Raw genomic sequence first — 17,117 nt, forward strand, 5'->3', positions numbered from 1 at the left:
GCTGCTCTAGTTGTTGCTGCTGCTCTGGTTGTTGTTGTTGCTGCTGTTGCTGCTGCTCTGGTTGTTGCTGCTGCTCTAGTTGTTGCTGCTGCTCTAGTTGTTGCTGCTGCTCTAGTTGTTGTTAATGCTCTGGTTGTTGTTGCTGCTCTGGTTGTTGCTGCTGCTCTAGTTGTTGCTGCTGCTCTAGTTGTTGTTGCTGCTCTGGTTGTTGCTGCTGCTCTAGTTGTTGTTGCTGCTCTGGTTGTTGCTGCTGCTCTGGTTGTTGTTAATGCTCTGGTTGTTGTTAATGCTCTGGTTGTTGTTAATGCTCTGGTTGTTGTTAATGCTCTGGTTGTTGTTAATGCTCTGGTTGTTGTTAATGCTCTGGTTGTTGTTAATGCTCTAGTTGTTGCGGCTGCTCTGGTTGTTGTTAATGCTCTGGTTGTTGTTAATGCTCTGGTTGTTGCTGCTGCTCTGGTTGTTGTTGCTGCTCTGGTTGTTGTTAATGCTCTTGGTTGTTGTTAATGCTCTGGTTGTTGTTAATGCTCTGGTTGTTGTTAATGTTCTGGTTGTTGTTAATGCTCTGGTTGTTGTTAATGCTCTGGTTGTTGTTAATGCTCTGGTTGTTGTTAATGCTCTGGTTGTTGTTAATGTTCTGGTTGTTGTTAATGCTCTGGTTGTTGTTAATGCTCTGGTTGTTGTTGCTGCTCTGGTTGTTGTTAATGCTCTGGTTGTTAATGCTCTGGTTGTTGTTAATGCTCTGGTTGTTGTTAATGCTCTGGTTGTTGTTAATGCTCTGGTTGTTGTTAATGCTCTAGTTGTTCCGGCTGCTCTGGTTGTTGCTGCTGCTCTGGTTGTTGTTAATGCTCTGGTTGTTGTTGCTGCTCTGGTTGTTGTTGCTGCTCTGGTTGTTGTTGCTGCTCTGGTTGTTGCTGCTGCTCTGGTTGTTGTTGCTGCTCTGGTTGTTGTTGCTGCTCTGGTTGTTGTTGCTGCTCTGGTTGTTGTTGCTGTTCTGGCTGTTGCTGCTGCTCTGGTTGCTGTTGTTGCTGCTGCTGTTGCTGCTCTGGTTGTTGCTGCTGCTCTAGTTGTTGCTGCTGCTCTAGTTGTTGCTGCTGCTCTAGTTGTTGTTGCTGCTGCTGCTGCTCTAGTTGTTGCTGCTGCTCTAGTTGTTGCTGCTGCTCTAGTTGTTGCTGCTGCTCTAGTTGTTGTTGCTGCTCTGGTTGTTGTTAATGCTCTGGTTGTTGTTAATGCTCTGGTTGTTGTTAATGCTCTGGTTGTTGTTAATGCTCTGGTTGTTGTTGCTGCTCTGGTTGTTGTTAATGCTCTGGTTGTTGTTAATGCTCTGGTTGTTTTTAATGCTCTGGTTGTTGTTGCTGCTCTGGTTGTTGTTAATGCTCTAGTTGTTGTTAATGCTCTGGTTGTTGTTAATGCTCTGGTTGTTGTTAATGCTCTGGTTGTTGTTAATGCTCTGGTTGTTGTTAATGCTCTGGTTGTTGCTGCTGCTCTGGTTGTTGTTGCTGCTCTGGTTGTTGTTAATGCTCTGGTTGTTGTTAATGCTCTGGTTGTTGTTAATGCTCTGGTTGTTGTTAATGCTCTGGTTGTTGTTGCTGCTCTGGTTGTTGTTAATGCTCTGGTTGTTGTTAATGCTCTGGTTGTTGTTAATGCTCTGGTTGTTGTTAATGCTCTGGTTGTTGTTAATGCTCTGGTTGTTGTTAATGCTCTGGTTGTTGTTAATGCTCTGGTTGTTGTTGCTGCTCTGGTTGTTGTTAATGCTCTGGTTGTTAATGCTCTGGTTGTTGTTGCTGCTCTGGTTGTTGCTGCTGCTCTAGTTGTTGCTACTGCTCTGGTTGTTGTTAATGCTCTGGTTGTTGCTGCTGCTCTAGTTGTTGCTGCTGCTCTAGTTGTTGCTGCTGCTCTAGTTGTTGTTAATGCTCTGGTTGTTGTTGCTGCTCTGGTTGTTGCTGCTGCTCTAGTTGTTGCTGCTGCTCTAGTTGTTGTTGCTGCTCTGGTTGTTGCTGCTGCTCTAGTTGTTGTTGCTGCTCTGGTTGTTGCTGCTGCTCTGGTTGTTGTTAATGCTCTGGTTGTTGTTAATGCTCTGGTTGTTGTTAATGCTCTGGTTGTTGTTAATGCTCTGGTTGTTGTTAATGCTCTGGTTGTTGTTAATGCTCTAGTTGTTGCGGCTGCTCTGGTTGTTGTTAATGCTCTGGTTGTTGTTAATGCTCTGGTTGTTGCTGCTGCTCTGGTTGTTGTTGCTGCTCTGGTTGTTGTTAATGCTCTGGTTGTTGTTAATGCTCTGGTTGTTGTTAATGCTCTGGTTGTTGTTAATGCTCTGGTTGTTGTTAATGCTCTGGTTGTTGTTAATGCTCTGGTTGTTGTTAATGCTCTGGTTGTTGTTGCTGCTCTGGTTGTTGTTAATGCTCTGGTTGTTAATGCTCTGGTTGTTGTTAATGCTCTGGTTGTTGTTAATGCTCTGGTTGTTGTTAATGCTCTGGTTGTTGTTAATGCTCTAGTTGTTCCGGCTGCTCTGGTTGTTGCTGCTGCTCTGGTTGTTGTTAATGCTCTGGTTGTTGTTGCTGCTCTGGTTGTTGTTCCTGCTCTGGTTGTTGTTGCTGCTCTGGTTGTTGCTGCTGCTCTGGTTGTTGTTGCTGCTCTGGTTGTTGTTGCTGCTCTGGTTGTTGTTGCTGCTCTGGTTGTTGTTGCTGTTCTGGCTGTTGCTGCTGCTCTGGTTGCTGTTGTTGCTGCTGCTGTTGCTGCTCTGGTTGTTGCTGCTGCTCTAGTTGTTGCTGCTGCTCTAGTTGTTGCTGCTGCTCTAGTTGTTGTTGCTGCTGCTGCTGCTCTAGTTGTTGCTGCTGCTCTAGTTGTTGCTGCTGCTCTAGTTGTTGCTGCTGCTCTAGTTGTTGTTAATGCTCTGGTTGTTGTTGCTGCTCTGGTTGTTGTTAATGCTCTGGTTGTTGTTAATGCTCTGGTTGTTGTTAATGCTCTGGTTGTTGTTAATGCTCTGGTTGTTGTTAATGCTCTGGTTGTTGTTAATGCTCTGGTTGTTGCTGCTGCTCTGGTTGTTGTTGCTGCTCTGGTTGTTGTTAATGCTCTGGTTGTTGTTAATGCTCTGGTTGTTGTTAATGCTCTGGTTGTTGTTAATGCTCTGGTTGTTGTTGCTGCTCTGGTTGTTGTTAATGCTCTGGTTGTTGTTGCTGCTCTGGTTGTTGTTAATGCTCTGGTTGTTGTTGCTGCTCTGGTTGTTGCTGCTGCTCTGGTTGTTGTTAATGCTCTGGTTGTTGTTAATGCTCTGGTTGTTGTTAATGCTCTGGTTGTTGTTAATGCTCTGGTTGTTGTTAATGCTCTGGTTGTTGTTAATGCTCTGGTTGTTGTTGCTGCTCTGGTTGTTGCTGCTGCTCTGGTTGTTGTTACTGCTCTGGTTGTTGTTGCTGCTCTGGTTGTTGTTGTTGCTGCTCTGGTTGTTGTTGCTGCTCTGGTTGTTGCTGCTGCTCTGGTTGTTGCTGCTGCTCTGGTTGTTGTTGCTGCTCTGGTTGTTGTTAATGCTTTGGTTGTTGTTAATGCTCTGGTTGTTGTTAATGCTCTGGTTGTTGCTGCTGCTCTGGTTGTTGTTAATGCTCTGGTTGTTGTTAATGCTCTGGTTGTTGTTAATGCTCTGGTTGTTGTTGCTGCTCTGGTTGTTGTTGCTGCTCTGGTTGTTGTTAATGCTCTGGTTGTTGTTGCTGCTCTGGTTGTTGTTGCTGCTCTGGTTGTTGTTGCTGCTCTGGTTGTTGTTGCTGCTCTTGTTGTTGTTAATGCTCTGGTTGTTAATGCTCTGGTTGTTGTTGCTGCTCTGGTTGTTGTTGCTGCTCTGGTTGTTGTTAATGCTCTGGTTGTTGTTAATGCTCTGGTTGTTGTTAATGCTCTGGTTGTTGCTGCTGCTCTGGTTGTTGTTAATGCTCTGGTTGTTGTTAATGCTCTGGTTGTTGCTGCTGCTCTGGTTGTTGTTGCTGCTCTGGTTGTTGTTAATGCTCTGGTTGTTGTTAATGCTCTGCTTGTTGTTAATGCTCTGGTTGTTGTTGCTGCTCTGGTTGTTGTTGCTGCTCTGGTTGTTGTTGCTGCTCTGGTTGTTGTTAATGCTCTGGTTGTTGCTGCTGCTCTGGTTGTTGTTGCTGCTCTGGTTGTTGTTGCTGCTCTGGTTGTTGTTAATGCTCTGGTTGTTGCTGCTGCTCTGGTTGTTGTTGCTGCTCTGGTTGTTGTTAATGCTCTGGTTGTTGCTGCTGCTCTGGTTGTTGTTGCTGCTCTGGTTGTTGTTGCTGCTCTGGTTGTTGTTAATGCTCTGGTTGTTGTTAATGCTCTGGTTGTTTTTGCTGCTCTGGTTGTTGTTGCTGCTCTGGTTGTTGTTAATGCTCTGGTTGTTGCTGCTGCTCTGGTTGTTGTTGCTGCTCTGGTTGTTGTTAATGCTCTGGTTGTTGCTGCTGCTCTGGTTGTTGTTGCTGCTCTATTTGTTGTTGCTGCTCTGGTTGTTGTTGCTGCTCTGGTTGTTGTTAATGCTCTGGTTGTTGTTGCTGCTCTGGTTGTTGTTAATGCTCTGGTTGTTGTTAATGCTCTGGTTGTTGTTAATGCTCTGGTTGTTGTTAATGCTCTGGTTGTTGTTAATGCTCTGGTTGTTGTTAATGCTCTGGTTGTTGTTAATGCTCTAGTTGTTGCGGCTGCTCTGGTTGTTGCTGCTGCTCTGGTTGTTGTTAATGCTCTGGTTGTTGTTAATGCTCTGTTGTTGTTGCTGCTCTGGTTGTTGTTGCTGCTCTGGTTGTTGTTGCTGCTCTGGTTGTTGTTAATGCTCTGGTTGTTGTTAATGCTCTGGTTGTTGTTAATGCTCTGGTTGTTGTTGCTGCTCTGGTTGTTGTTAATGCTCTGGTTGTTGTTGCTGCTCTGGTTGTTGTTGCTGCTCTGGTTGTTGTTAATGCTCTGGTTGTTGTTGCTGCTCTGGTTGTTGTTAATGCTCTGGTTGTTGTTAATGCTCTGGTTGTTGTTAATGCTCTGGTTGTTGTTAATGCTCTGGTTGTTGTTAATGCTCAGGTTGTTGTTAATGCTCTGGTTGTTGTTGCTGCTCTGGTTGTTGTTAATGCTCTGGTTGTTGTTAATGCTCTGGTTGTTGTTAATGCTCTGGTTGTTGTTGCTGCTCTGGTTGTTGTTAATGCTCTGGTTGTTGTTAATGCTCTGGTTGTTGTTGCTGCTCTGGTTGTTGTTAATGCTCTGGTTGTTGTTAATGCTCTGGTTGTTGTTAATGCTCTGGTTGTTGTTAATGCTCTGGTTGTTGTTAATGCTCTGGTTGTTGTTAATGCTCTGGTTGTTGTTAATGCTCTGGTTGTTGTTAATGCTCTGGTTGTTGTTAATGCTCTGGTTGTTGTTAATGCTCTGGTTGTTGTTAATACTCTGGTTGTTGCTGCTGCTCTGGTTGTTGTTGCTGCTCTGGTTGTTGTTGCTGCTCTGGTTGTTGCTGCTCTGGTTGTTGCTGCTCTGGTTGTTGTTAATGCTCTGGTTGTTGTTAATGCTCTGGTTGTTGTTAATGCTCTGGTTGTTGTTGCTGCTCTGGTTGTTGTTGCTGCTCTGGTTGTTGTTGCTGCTCTGGTTGTTGCTGCTCTGGTTGTTGCTGCTCTGGTTGTTGTTAATGCTCTGGTTGTTGTTAATGCTCTGGTTGTTGTTAATGCTCTGGTTGTTGTTGCTGCTCTGGTTGTTGCTGCTCTGGTTGTTGCTGCTGCTCTGGTTGTTGTTAATGCTCTGGTTGTTGTTAATGCTCTGGTTGTTGTTAATGCTCTGGTTGTTGTTGCTGCTCTGGTTGTTGTTGCTGCTCTGGTTGTTGTTAATGCTCTGGTTGTTGCTGCTCTGGTTGTTGCTGCTCTGGTTGTTGTTAATGCTCTGGTTGTTGTTAATGCTCTGGTTGTTGTTAATGCTCTGGTTGTTGTTAATGCTCTGGTTGTTGTTAATGCTCTGGTTGTTGTTAATGCTCTGGTTGTTGTTGCTGCTCTGGTTGTTGTTGCTGCTCTGGTTGTTGTTAATGCTCTGGTTGTTGCTGCTCTGGTTGTTGCTGCTCTGGTTGTTGTTAATGCTCTGGTTGTTGTTAATGCTCTGGTTGTTGTTAATGCTCTGGTTGTTGTTAATGCTCTGGTTGTTGTTAATGCTCTGGTTGTTGCTGCTGCTCTGGTTGTTGTTGCTGCTCTGGTTGTTGTTGCTGCTCTGGTTGTTGCTGCTCTGGTTGTTGCTGCTCTGGTTGTTGTTAATGCTCTGGTTGTTGTTAATGCTCTGGTTGTTGTTAATGCTCTGGTTGTTGTTGCTGCTCTGGTTGTTGTTGCTGCTCTGGTTGTTGTTGCTGCTCTGGTTGTTGCTGCTCTGGTTGTTGCTGCTCTGGTTGTTGTTAATGCTCTGGTTGTTGTTAATGCTCTGGTTGTTGTTAATGCTCTGGTTGTTGTTGCTGCTCTGGTTGTTGTTGCTGCTCTGGTTGTTGCTGCTCTGGTTGTTGCTGCTCTGGTTGTTGTTAATGCTCTGGTTGTTGTTAATGCTCTGGTTGTTGTTAATGCTCTGGTTGTTGTTGCTGCTCTGGTTGTTGTTAATGCTCTGGTTGTTGTTAATGCTCTGGTTGTTGTTAATGCTCTGGTTGTTGTTGCTGCTCTGGTTGTTGTTAATGCTCTAGTTGTTGTTAATGCTCTGGTTGTTGTTAATGCTCTGGTTGTTGTTAATGCTCTGGTTGTTGTTAATGCTCTGGTTGTTGTTGCTGCTCTGGTTGTTGTTGCTGCTCTGGTTGTTGCTGCTCTGGTTGTTGCTGCTCTGGTTGTTGTTAATGCTCTGGTTGTTGTTAATGCTCTGGTTGTTGTTAATGCTCTGGTTGTTGTTGCTGCTCTGGTTGTTGTTAATGCTCTGGTTGTTGTTAATGCTCTGGTTGTTGTTGCTGCTCTGGTTGTTGTTGCTGCTCTGGTTGTTGTTAATGCTCTGGTTGTTGCTGCTCTGGTTGTTGCTGCTCTGGTTGTTGTTAATGCTCTGGTTGTTGTTAATGCTCTGGTTGTTGTTAATGCTCTGGTTGTTGTTAATGCTCTGGTTGTTGTTAATGCTCTGGTTGTTGCTGCTGCTCTGGTTGTTGTTGCTGCTCTGGTTGTTGTTGCTGCTCTGGTTGTTGCTGCTCTGGTTGTTGCTGCTCTGGTTGTTGTTAATGCTCTGGTTGTTGTTAATGCTCTGGTTGTTGTTAATGCTCTGGTTGTTGTTGCTGCTCTGGTTGTTGTTGCTGCTCTGGTTGTTGTTGCTGCTCTGGTTGTTGCTGCTCTGGTTGTTGCTGCTCTGGTTGTTGTTAATGCTCTGGTTGTTGTTAATGCTCTGGTTGTTGTTAATGCTCTGGTTGTTGTTGCTGCTCTGGTTGTTGTTGCTGCTCTGGTTGTTGCTGCTCTGGTTGTTGCTGCTCTGGTTGTTGTTAATGCTCTGGTTGTTGTTAATGCTCTGGTTGTTGTTAATGCTCTGGTTGTTGTTGCTGCTCTGGTTGTTGTTAATGCTCTGGTTGTTAATGCTCTGGTTGTTGTTAATGCTCTGGTTGTTGTTGCTGCTCTGGTTGTTGTTAATGCTCTAGTTGTTGTTAATGCTCTGGTTGTAGTTAATGCTCTGGTTGTTGTTAATGCTCTGGTTGTTGTTAATGCTCTGGTTGTTGTTGCTGCTCTGGTTGTTGTTGCTGCTCTGGTTGTTGCTGCTCTGGTTGTTGCTGCTCTGGTTGTTGTTAATGCTCTGGTTGTTGTTAATGCTCTGGTTGTTGTTAATGCTCTGGTTGTTGTTGCTGCTCTGGTTGTTGTTGCTGCTCTGGTTGTTGCTGCTCTGGTTGTTGTTGCTGCTCTGGTTGTTGCTGCTCTGGTTGTTGCTGCTCTGGTTGTTGTTAATGCTCTGGTTGTTGTTAATGCTCTGGTTGTTGTTGCTGCTCTGGTTGTTGTTGCTGCTCTGGTTGTTGCTGCTCTGGTTGTTGCTGCTCTGGTTGTTGTTAATGCTCTGGTTGTTGTTAATGCTCTGGTTGTTGTTAATGCTCTGGTTGTTGTTAATGCTCTGGTTGTTGTTGCTGCTCTGGTTGTTGTTAATGCTCTGGTTGTTGTTAATGCTCTGGTTGTTGTTGCTGCTCTGGTCATACTGTAATGATCCGTCATACTGTAATGATCCGTCATACTGTAATGGTCCGTCATACTGTAATGATCCGTCATACTGTAATGATCCGTCATACTGTAATGATCCGTCATACTGTAATGATCCGTCATACTGTAATGATCCGTCATACTGTAATGATCCGTCATACTGTAATGATCCGTCATACTGTAATGATCCGTCATACTGTACTGATCCGTCATACTGTAATGATCCGTCATACTGTAATGGTCCGTCATACTGTAATGATCCGTCATACTGTACTGATCCGTCATACTGTAATGATCCGTCATACTGTAATGGTCCGTCATACTGTAATGATCCGTCATACTGTACTGATCCGTCATACTGTAATGATCCGTCATACTGTAATGGTCCGTTATACTGTAATGATCCGTCATACTGTACTGATCCGTCATACTGTAATGATCCGTCATACTGTAATGATCCGTCATACTGTACTGGTTCATTATACTATAATGGTCCTCAGTAGTTCATCATACCGTAGTGGTTCATCGTACCATGACCTCCCATACCATCTTCCATATACATTCAAGTATCGAGTAATTATTTTCTTCAGTCAGACATCGCAGGATTTATAATTTTGTTTTTTTTATCCATTTTAAATTTTCCATAGTAATATAGATTATTATTATTTTTTAATTTTTGCCCTAATGTGTGTGTGGGGGGGGTGCCTTGGTAATTGTCGTTGTTCTCTTTTAAAGCCCGCCGTGTGTGTGTGGGTGTGTGTGTGTGTGTGTGTGTGTGTGTGTGTGTGTGTGTGTGGGTGTGGGTGTGTGTGTGTGTGTGTGTGTGTGTATGTGTGTGTGTGGGTGTGTGTGTGTGGGTGGGTGTGTATGTGTGGGTGGGAGGGTGGGTGCCATTGTTAAGTATCCTATTCCCTGATACTCTTGCATCATGTTCCATGTGACTTTGTTCATCACCATTGAGGTCACTGCTTTCATGTGGCCTAACTGTAGTTTCTGGTATACCTGAGCCTCGGTATTGGATATTTATTCTATAATTTTAAATATCTTTTTTCAGCTTTCTTAAATACAGTATTTGTTCTATTTATTAATACAGAATTCATGCAACTTTTCTAATATAATTCATAAGACAAGTTGACCCAAAGAAACTCGCATTCGCCATTGTGCATTCTTTGGCTGTTATTCCAGAAACTTATAGATATCTAAATCCAGACCACAATCGCAGTATCCCCCCATCCATCCATCCATCCATCAAGGGCCAGTCACTATAGTTGCCACCTCCAGCAAACCGCTCTACTCCCCTGAATCTCTTTTCACAAATATTTACTTGAACACGCTCCAACAGCACTTTAAAGCTCAAAAAAAAAACTGCTTCTACTGTATCAAACAAGTTCACACATGCCTGCTGGATCCTCAGAACGTCCCACACATCATTCCATCCTTTCCATGAACGTCCCCACACTTTTGTTCATCAACTCCTGATTTATTCACCCTCTTGTTGAAACTGTCTTGCTCCATATTTTCTAAATGAACAAATCATCTCAACTACCCAGTTCCTCTAACAGAAATATAAATTCTGTACACCACCGTCTTCTAATTTCTTCACGCCTTGTTTCCTACATAATATTTATACCACATTGATGTCAGACTCATCACTGCTTGCAGCCTCCTCGCCACAGCGTTGAGGCTCCACGCTTCACTCACACAAATGTTGCCACTACTGTACTCGGATACTATTCCTTAACTTTATGCATTCATTGAAAAGCAACGCCTTTCGTAGTATTTTATTGTATAGTTAAAGTGTTAGAAAGAAATAGTTATTTACTTTTTTGACCTAAGAAAGTCTTCAATAGGAAACTAAACATATTCCTGTAGTAGGTGCCTGGTCAAACAAGCTGTGATAGTTTTGTGGGTCTGCATGGCGCACGTGGACAGGAATAGTCTGGATGATTAAGAGTTCATGAAATCTTGGTCACAGATCTGGCTGCTTGAATTGAAAAAAAACTTAAAACACTGGAAGTGAGGAGAAGAGACCGGACAGTGACTGTTGATCAGTCATTACTGACGACGATTCTTCAGTCACTTTACCTTAATATATTGTCTCATCGTTAAATAATAAAGAATTTTAACAAAAAGTCATATAACACTGAAGCGCACAATTCCTCTGTGAACATTTAATATTCGTCACAAATGCCTATTTGCGTCATGGAACAACGCTTCCTCGTAATCAGTGTCAGTTTGGCTCAGTATGTGTGTGTGTGTGTGTGTGTGAAAGATATGGAAGGAAGTCGAAGATAAACCCAGTGAAAAAGCAGAGGCGCTGTGGGCACAATAGGAGAACATTGTATCAATATCCGTGGTCTTAGATTGTTTAACATCTTACCAGATGATGTGTATAAGTCTCCAAAAGGAAAATAGACAAGTATCTCTAGCAAGTGTTAGATCAGCCATGTTGTGATGGATGTGTGAGCCAGCGGGCCGCCAGGAGCAACAGCCTAGTTGATCAGGCAAGTATCAGACAAGCCTGGCACGGGGCCGGGCTCCGGGAGAAGAAAAACTCTCGAAACTCATCAAAGGTAAAGGTGGCACTGGAACGAAACATGATTTCTTTGACTGCCTATTTTAACCAGTTCGGTGGGTCTAGGTTTTCAGTTTGCCCTTCTACAGTTTCTGTCTTTATGTATTATTGCATTTATTGGCGTTATGATATGTTATAATTGGATAAATTTTGATTATAGACGGTAATCTAACCTAACCCAGTCTAAACTGAATGTATCGATAAATTTGCTTAAAATCCTATGTCAGAAATCGATCAATTGCATGGCCACAAGCTAGCATTATTTTAAATCATTTTTTCTACCAGTTAACATATTCGAAGAAAATACATTTAATTAATGAAATAGCTTTAATTATTATATTTTTGTTAGAATCTGGTTTGTTGCCTTAGCTAACGTTTAGCTTTTTCTCACCCGCTTAGGCTAACATATTCTCTTGCCTCATTCCAAGAAGCCAGTGGGTGGACACTGTCTAGTATTTTCGAGTGTGTTGCAATGAGGTTAATGCAATAAGATGAAAGGACAACCGGGAGTGAACGAAGATTAAAGAGATAGCCACACGCTCTTTGTTATGTTAAGATTGATATGCACTGACCGTGCTGAAGAATGTGATGTAAGTTATACATCCTGTGCACTATTTTATTTTGTAGAATAATTACATTTATGGTCAGAGTTTCACAATGTAATATAGTTTTAGAGGCATACAAATTATCGATGTAGGTTGACTTTGTGATACATTGTATATTTTCTTTGATTGTTGAATAAAAGATTAAGCGTATTGAGGAACAATCTGTTGTGTTAAATTGATGAATAGTATTATGTATCAAAATACTGCAGTGTTTTATAAGATATTGATGTCTAGGAGTCTGTCTACCTATATAACAATAGGTAGGATTGCAATAAAATGAAGTCAGTAATGAATGTGATAGGAAATTTCAATTTAATCTTTAATTATATATTTTGTCTTCAGGGGTTGGAAGACGCCGAGTGGCGGGGTCATCGACTGATGTATTTGCAGTGGCTAGTTAAATATATACAGTGGTTTCGCAACTCATGTTCTCTTTCTCGGGGTGACGTGAGGAGGGAAGGGAGGGAGTCATACACTCGTGCTGTGTTGGCTTACGAGGAACGGGGTCCGGTAAATGGGTTGAGACCATTTGATTGGTGGAGAGGTGGGAGTGGAGGAGATATTACGAGCTGTGATTGGTTGATAGTGGAGGTGGGGCTGCTGACGGGGCGTTGTGGTTGGTGCTTGGTGAGTGGGTGTGTTGCAAAGAGGAGAATAAATATTATGTGTTAGTTGGCAGAGAATGGCTTTCGAGAGGGCATGGAATTTTAGAGGTCATTCAGGTTACAGTAAACAGTGTCCTGTATGTACTTGACATAGACAAAACGTGTCACTCTTCATCACATTTAATACTAGTTTCTTTTTATAATTTTACTTTGTTGGCTGATTTTCTGCGTGAAGGACAAAATAATCCATTGACTTAATAATAATAATATAGACTACGTATCACACTTTTCTCTCAGTCATTGCAAGAAAAAATTGACATTTTAGGAGAAAGTTTGTGTGTGTGTTGTATATGATTATCATTATACAGGTCAATCAATATCATCTCGCGCGTGTGTGTTATTCTACAAACACACACACACACACACACACACACACACTGCAAGAAGGAGTTTGACACAGTTCCACACAAGAGATTAGTGCAAAAACTGGAGGACCAAGCAGGGATAACAGGGAAGGCACTACAATGGATCAGAGAATACTTGTCAGGAAGACAGCAGCGAGTAATGGTACGTGGCGAGGTGTCAAGAGTGGGCACCTGTGAACAGCAGGGTCCCACAGGGGTCAGTCCTAGGACCAGTGCTGTTTCTGGTATTTGTGAACGACATAACGGAAGGAATAGACTCTGAGGTGTCTCTGTTTGCAGATGACGTGAAGTTGATGAGAAGAATTCACTCGATCGAAGACCAGGCAGAACTACAAAGGGATCTGGACAGGCTGCAGACCTGGTCCAGCAATTGGCTCCTGGAGTTTAATCCCACCAAGTGCAAAGTCATGAAGATTGGGGAAGGGCAAAGAAGACCGCAGACAGAGTACAGTCTACGGGGGGGGGGCAGAGACTACAAACCTCACTCAAGGAAAAAGATCTTGGGGTGAGTATAACACCAGGCACATCTCCTGAAGCGCACATCAACCAAATAACGGCTGCAGCACATGGGCGCCTAGCAAACCTCAGAACAGCATTCCGACACCGTAATAAGGAATCGTTCAGGACCCTGTACACCGTGTACATTAGGCCCATATTGGAGTATGCGGCACCAGTTTGGAACCCACACCTAGCCAAGCACGTAAAGAAACTAGAGAAAGTGCAAAGATTTGCAACAAGACTAGTCCCGGAGCTAAGAGGTATGTCCTACGAGGAGAGGTTAAGGGAAATCAACCTGACGACACTGGAAGACAGGAGAGATAGGGGGGACATGATAACGACATACAAAATACTGAGAGGAATTGACAAGGTGGACAAAGACAGGATGTTCCAGAGATTGGACACAGTAACAAGGGGACACAGATGAATCACAGGGATATTAGGAAGTATTTCTTCAGCCACAGAGTAGTTAGTAAGTGGAATAGTTTGGGAAGCGATGTAGTGGAGGCAGGATCCATACATAGCTTTAAGCAGAGGTATGATAAAGCTCACGGTTCAGGGAGAGTGACCTAGTAGCGACCAGTGAAGAGGCGGGGCTAGGAGCTTGGACTCGACCCCTGCACCCTCAACTAGGTGAGGTGAGTACACACACACACACACATTATTTTTTTTATTATCACACTGGCCGATTCCCACCAAGGCAGGGTGGCCCGAAAAAGAAAAACTTTCACCATCATTCACTCCATCACTGTCTTGCCAGAAGGGTGCTTTACACTACAGTTTTTAAACTGCAACATTAACACCCCTCCTTCAGAGTGCAGGCACTGTACTTCCCATCTCCAGGACTCAAGTCCGGCCTGCCGGTTTCCCTGAACCCCTTCATAAATGTTACTTTGCTCACACTCCAACAGCACGTCAAGTATTAAAAACCATTCGTCTCCATTCACTCCTATCAAACACGCTCATGCACGCCTGCTGGAAGTCCAAGCCCCTCGCACACAAAACCTTTACCCCCTCCCTCCAACCTTTCCTAGGCCGACCCCTACCCCGCCTTCCTTCCATTACAGACTGATACACTCTTGAAGTCATTCTGTTTCGCTCCATTCTCTCTACATGTCCGAACCACCTCAACAACCCTTCCTCAGCCCTCTGGACAACAGTTTTGGTAATCCCGCACCTCCTCCTAACTTCCAAACTACGAATTCTCTGCATTATATTCACACCACACATTGCTCTCAGACATGACATCTCCACTGCCTCCAGCCTTCTCCTCGCTGCAACATTCATCACCCATGCTTCACACCCATATAAGAGTGTTGGTAAAACTATACTCTCATACATTCCCCTCTTTGCCTCCAAGGACAAAGTTCTTTGTCTCCACAGACTCCTAAGTGCACCACTCACCCTTTTCCCCTCATCAATTCTATGATTCACCTCATCCTTCATAGACCCATCCGCTGACACGTCCACTCCCAAATATCTGAATACATTCACCTCCTCCATACTCTCTCCCTCCAATCTGATATCCAATCTTTCTTCACCTAATATTTTTGTTATCCTCATAACCTTACTCTTTCCTGTATTCACTTTTAATTTTCTTCTTTTGCACACCCTACCAAATTCATCCACCAATCTCTGCAAGAAAATCCCCAAAAAGAAAATACTTTCATCATCATTCAACACTTTCACCTCACTCACACAGAATCACTGTTTTTGCAGAGGTGCCCAGAATACAACAGCTTAGAAGTATATACGTATAAAAATACACAATATATCTCTCCAAACTGCCAATATCCCAAACCATATATATATATATATATATATATATATATGTGTGTGTGTGTGTGTGTGTGTGTGTGTGTGTGTGTGTGTGTGTGTGTGTGTGTGTGTGTGTGTCGTAAAATTGGTCAGTTAGCAAGACCTCATTCAAAATTAAATATTTTCTAAAATTTTCTCTTATACGTTTAGAGATATACTTTTTTAATTTATGTTAATGTAAAAGTTACTAATTTTGCACCAAAAGAACCTTAGAAAACGCACCTAACCTTATTATAACAAGCGCAATTTAATTTAGCCTAGTCCAACTAAACATATTTTAGATAAGTTGACAATAATTTAATAATAAACAAACAATGAAATATACATGTATTTTTTTCGTTAGGTTCATAATGTTTTTGCGAAATTATTGTATACACAAATTTTCGCTTGCCTTATTCGGCGAAGAGCGTTGCTGTTTAAGCCATATATATCTTCTTTAGGTCACCGACTTGGTGGGAGGCAAAATATTAATATATATATATATATATATATATATATATATATATATATATATATAACTAAATCGTGAAAGCTTTGGCTTTAATTCACAAGGATAACTAGATCTGGCGACGTCTTGAGTCTGCACCAGGTCCTACAATGACACGATTTACATGCTGACATTTTCATTAATGTTGTAATCATCTATTATGCACTGGTAATACGTCATACTAATGATAGGTAATATTTTTTTTATGTTGTTATTGATGGTAACAGTAATTTGTTATTCGTCAGCGTGTTGTCGGCACTGTCGCAAAAATGAATTGAAAAGCAATCGATCGTCTGAAGGCTAATCTTACTATTTTATTTAGTTTTCAGTAAACATTCAGTAAACATTAAAAGTTTACTTTGTAGTCTCACATACACGGTTTTAAATGAGAAAACAGTGCGGTGGAACCCAGTTTTTAGATACCTGGTAGAAGTCATAGAAACCTAAGCCGGTCTCTTTGTTTCTTTCCGTATATTTTCAGTAGACCATGCTGCTGGCTTATATTATATGACACCTTTTATCTCTAGTTGACAAATCGTCTATGAAGATATCTTTTGACAATTCATGACTTTTTTTTTGTAAGGTGTGAGCCTTTAATGTGGCTTATTCTCTTCAGAAAAAAACTTACATAAAGTAAACATAGTGATACATGATAATTAACCGATATAATTATGACGGATATATCTTCCCACTACAGCTGGAGTTCAGTCACGTTTGAATATAAGTTATATACTCTTGAAGATCACGCCACCAGCTCAAGATATAAATTTGTTATTTTGACAGATCCCAAAATACCCCGTCACAGGCGCTGAGAAAACTAGGTTACCAGCCAGAATATCGGCCATCTAACCTAAGTGTATTAAGCAATATGTTTTCTAACAGCTAATTAAAATACGTATAATATATATATATATATATATATATATATCTATATATATATAGAGAGAGAGAGAGAGAGAGAGAGAGAGAGAGAGAATTACATGTATATATATTTTTGCATACATTTTCGTTTCACATTTTAAGGAGAACTTGACAACCGTTTCCAAGCCAAATTGAGGATTTGTTAATATACCTCGGGCCAAGTTTTAAAGTTTGCCGGTCACACGGCTGGCATAGAGCCATTGATGCAACAACACGTGGTACGATCTTGGCAAGGAGTCTTGCCAGCTCTCCAGCTTAAACCGCATTGCTGCTCGTTCGTGCCCTAGTGTATTAGATGTGCTCTGGGAGAAACGTCAGTTCTGCTACAACACATGTTGTGTCTGGACCAACCGCTGCCGTGCTCTCACACCCAATAGACATTCACAAGCGGTGTGTTTTATCGCAGTTGCTCAGACAAAAGTGTACACTATTAATTGTATCTTAGACTTCTTTGTCAACAGACTTGGGTGCAGTATCCTCCCATTTTGTCGGGAGGGTACATTGCTCCTTTTCTTGTTCTTAATATTTTATCCACGTAAGTATACTCATTCCATCGTCGTGTGTTTTGGACAGTCAGGGCCGCCATTTCAAGAAAAACTAATTGCCATCAGATCTGTTGATTTATATCAGGGGCAAAGTAGTCTGTATAGCAATGGTCTTTAGCTTATCAAAATTACCCCTAGGGGTAATTCCACCTTTCACGGGGGGAGGTAACTAGCTGGCAGCAGTGTTTATTATTATTATTATTATTATTATTATTATTATTATTATTATTATTATTACTGTTGTTATTTATGAAGAGTGGTAATTACTATTTGGTGAGATATAAGGAACCCAGGTACCATGTTTCCTGTAATGGAATTAATTATTATGCCGCCCACAGAGAGAGTGAGCAACAAATGTTACTGAATATGTAGGAGAGGTGAAGAACTTTGGGCATGTATAATGTAATGAATAGCACTTACCAGGATCACACAGTATTTGACAAGTGGGGAAAGGAAGCATGGATTACAGAGCTAATGGAAGGGCAGAAACGCGTGCAGAACAGCAAAGACTAGGTAGAGGAAATAGTGTT

General features: G+C 42.2%; 1 protein-coding gene across 8 annotated transcripts in view; it reads left to right on the plus strand.

The window, feature by feature from the left end:
• LOC128690860 (UNC93-like protein MFSD11) overlaps positions 1–17,117 on the plus strand; it is a 184,683-nt gene that overhangs the window by 103,686 nt on the left and 63,880 nt on the right. Inside the window, exon 1 of one of the 8 annotated variants that reach the window (XM_070088277.1) lies at positions 16,296–16,432. The exons of 6 other annotated variants lie outside the window; for them this stretch is intronic. The gene's annotated coding sequence lies outside the window, so the exon portion shown is untranslated. Of the gene's footprint in view, positions 1–16,295; positions 16,578–17,117 lie in introns of those variants that run through there. One more of the 8 variants, XM_070088275.1, reaches the window with a different exon arrangement.

This window comes from Cherax quadricarinatus, chromosome 24 (genome assembly GCF_038502225.1).
Source record: "Cherax quadricarinatus isolate ZL_2023a chromosome 24, ASM3850222v1, whole genome shotgun sequence".
Taxonomy (NCBI): domain Eukaryota; kingdom Metazoa; phylum Arthropoda; class Malacostraca; order Decapoda; family Parastacidae; genus Cherax; species Cherax quadricarinatus.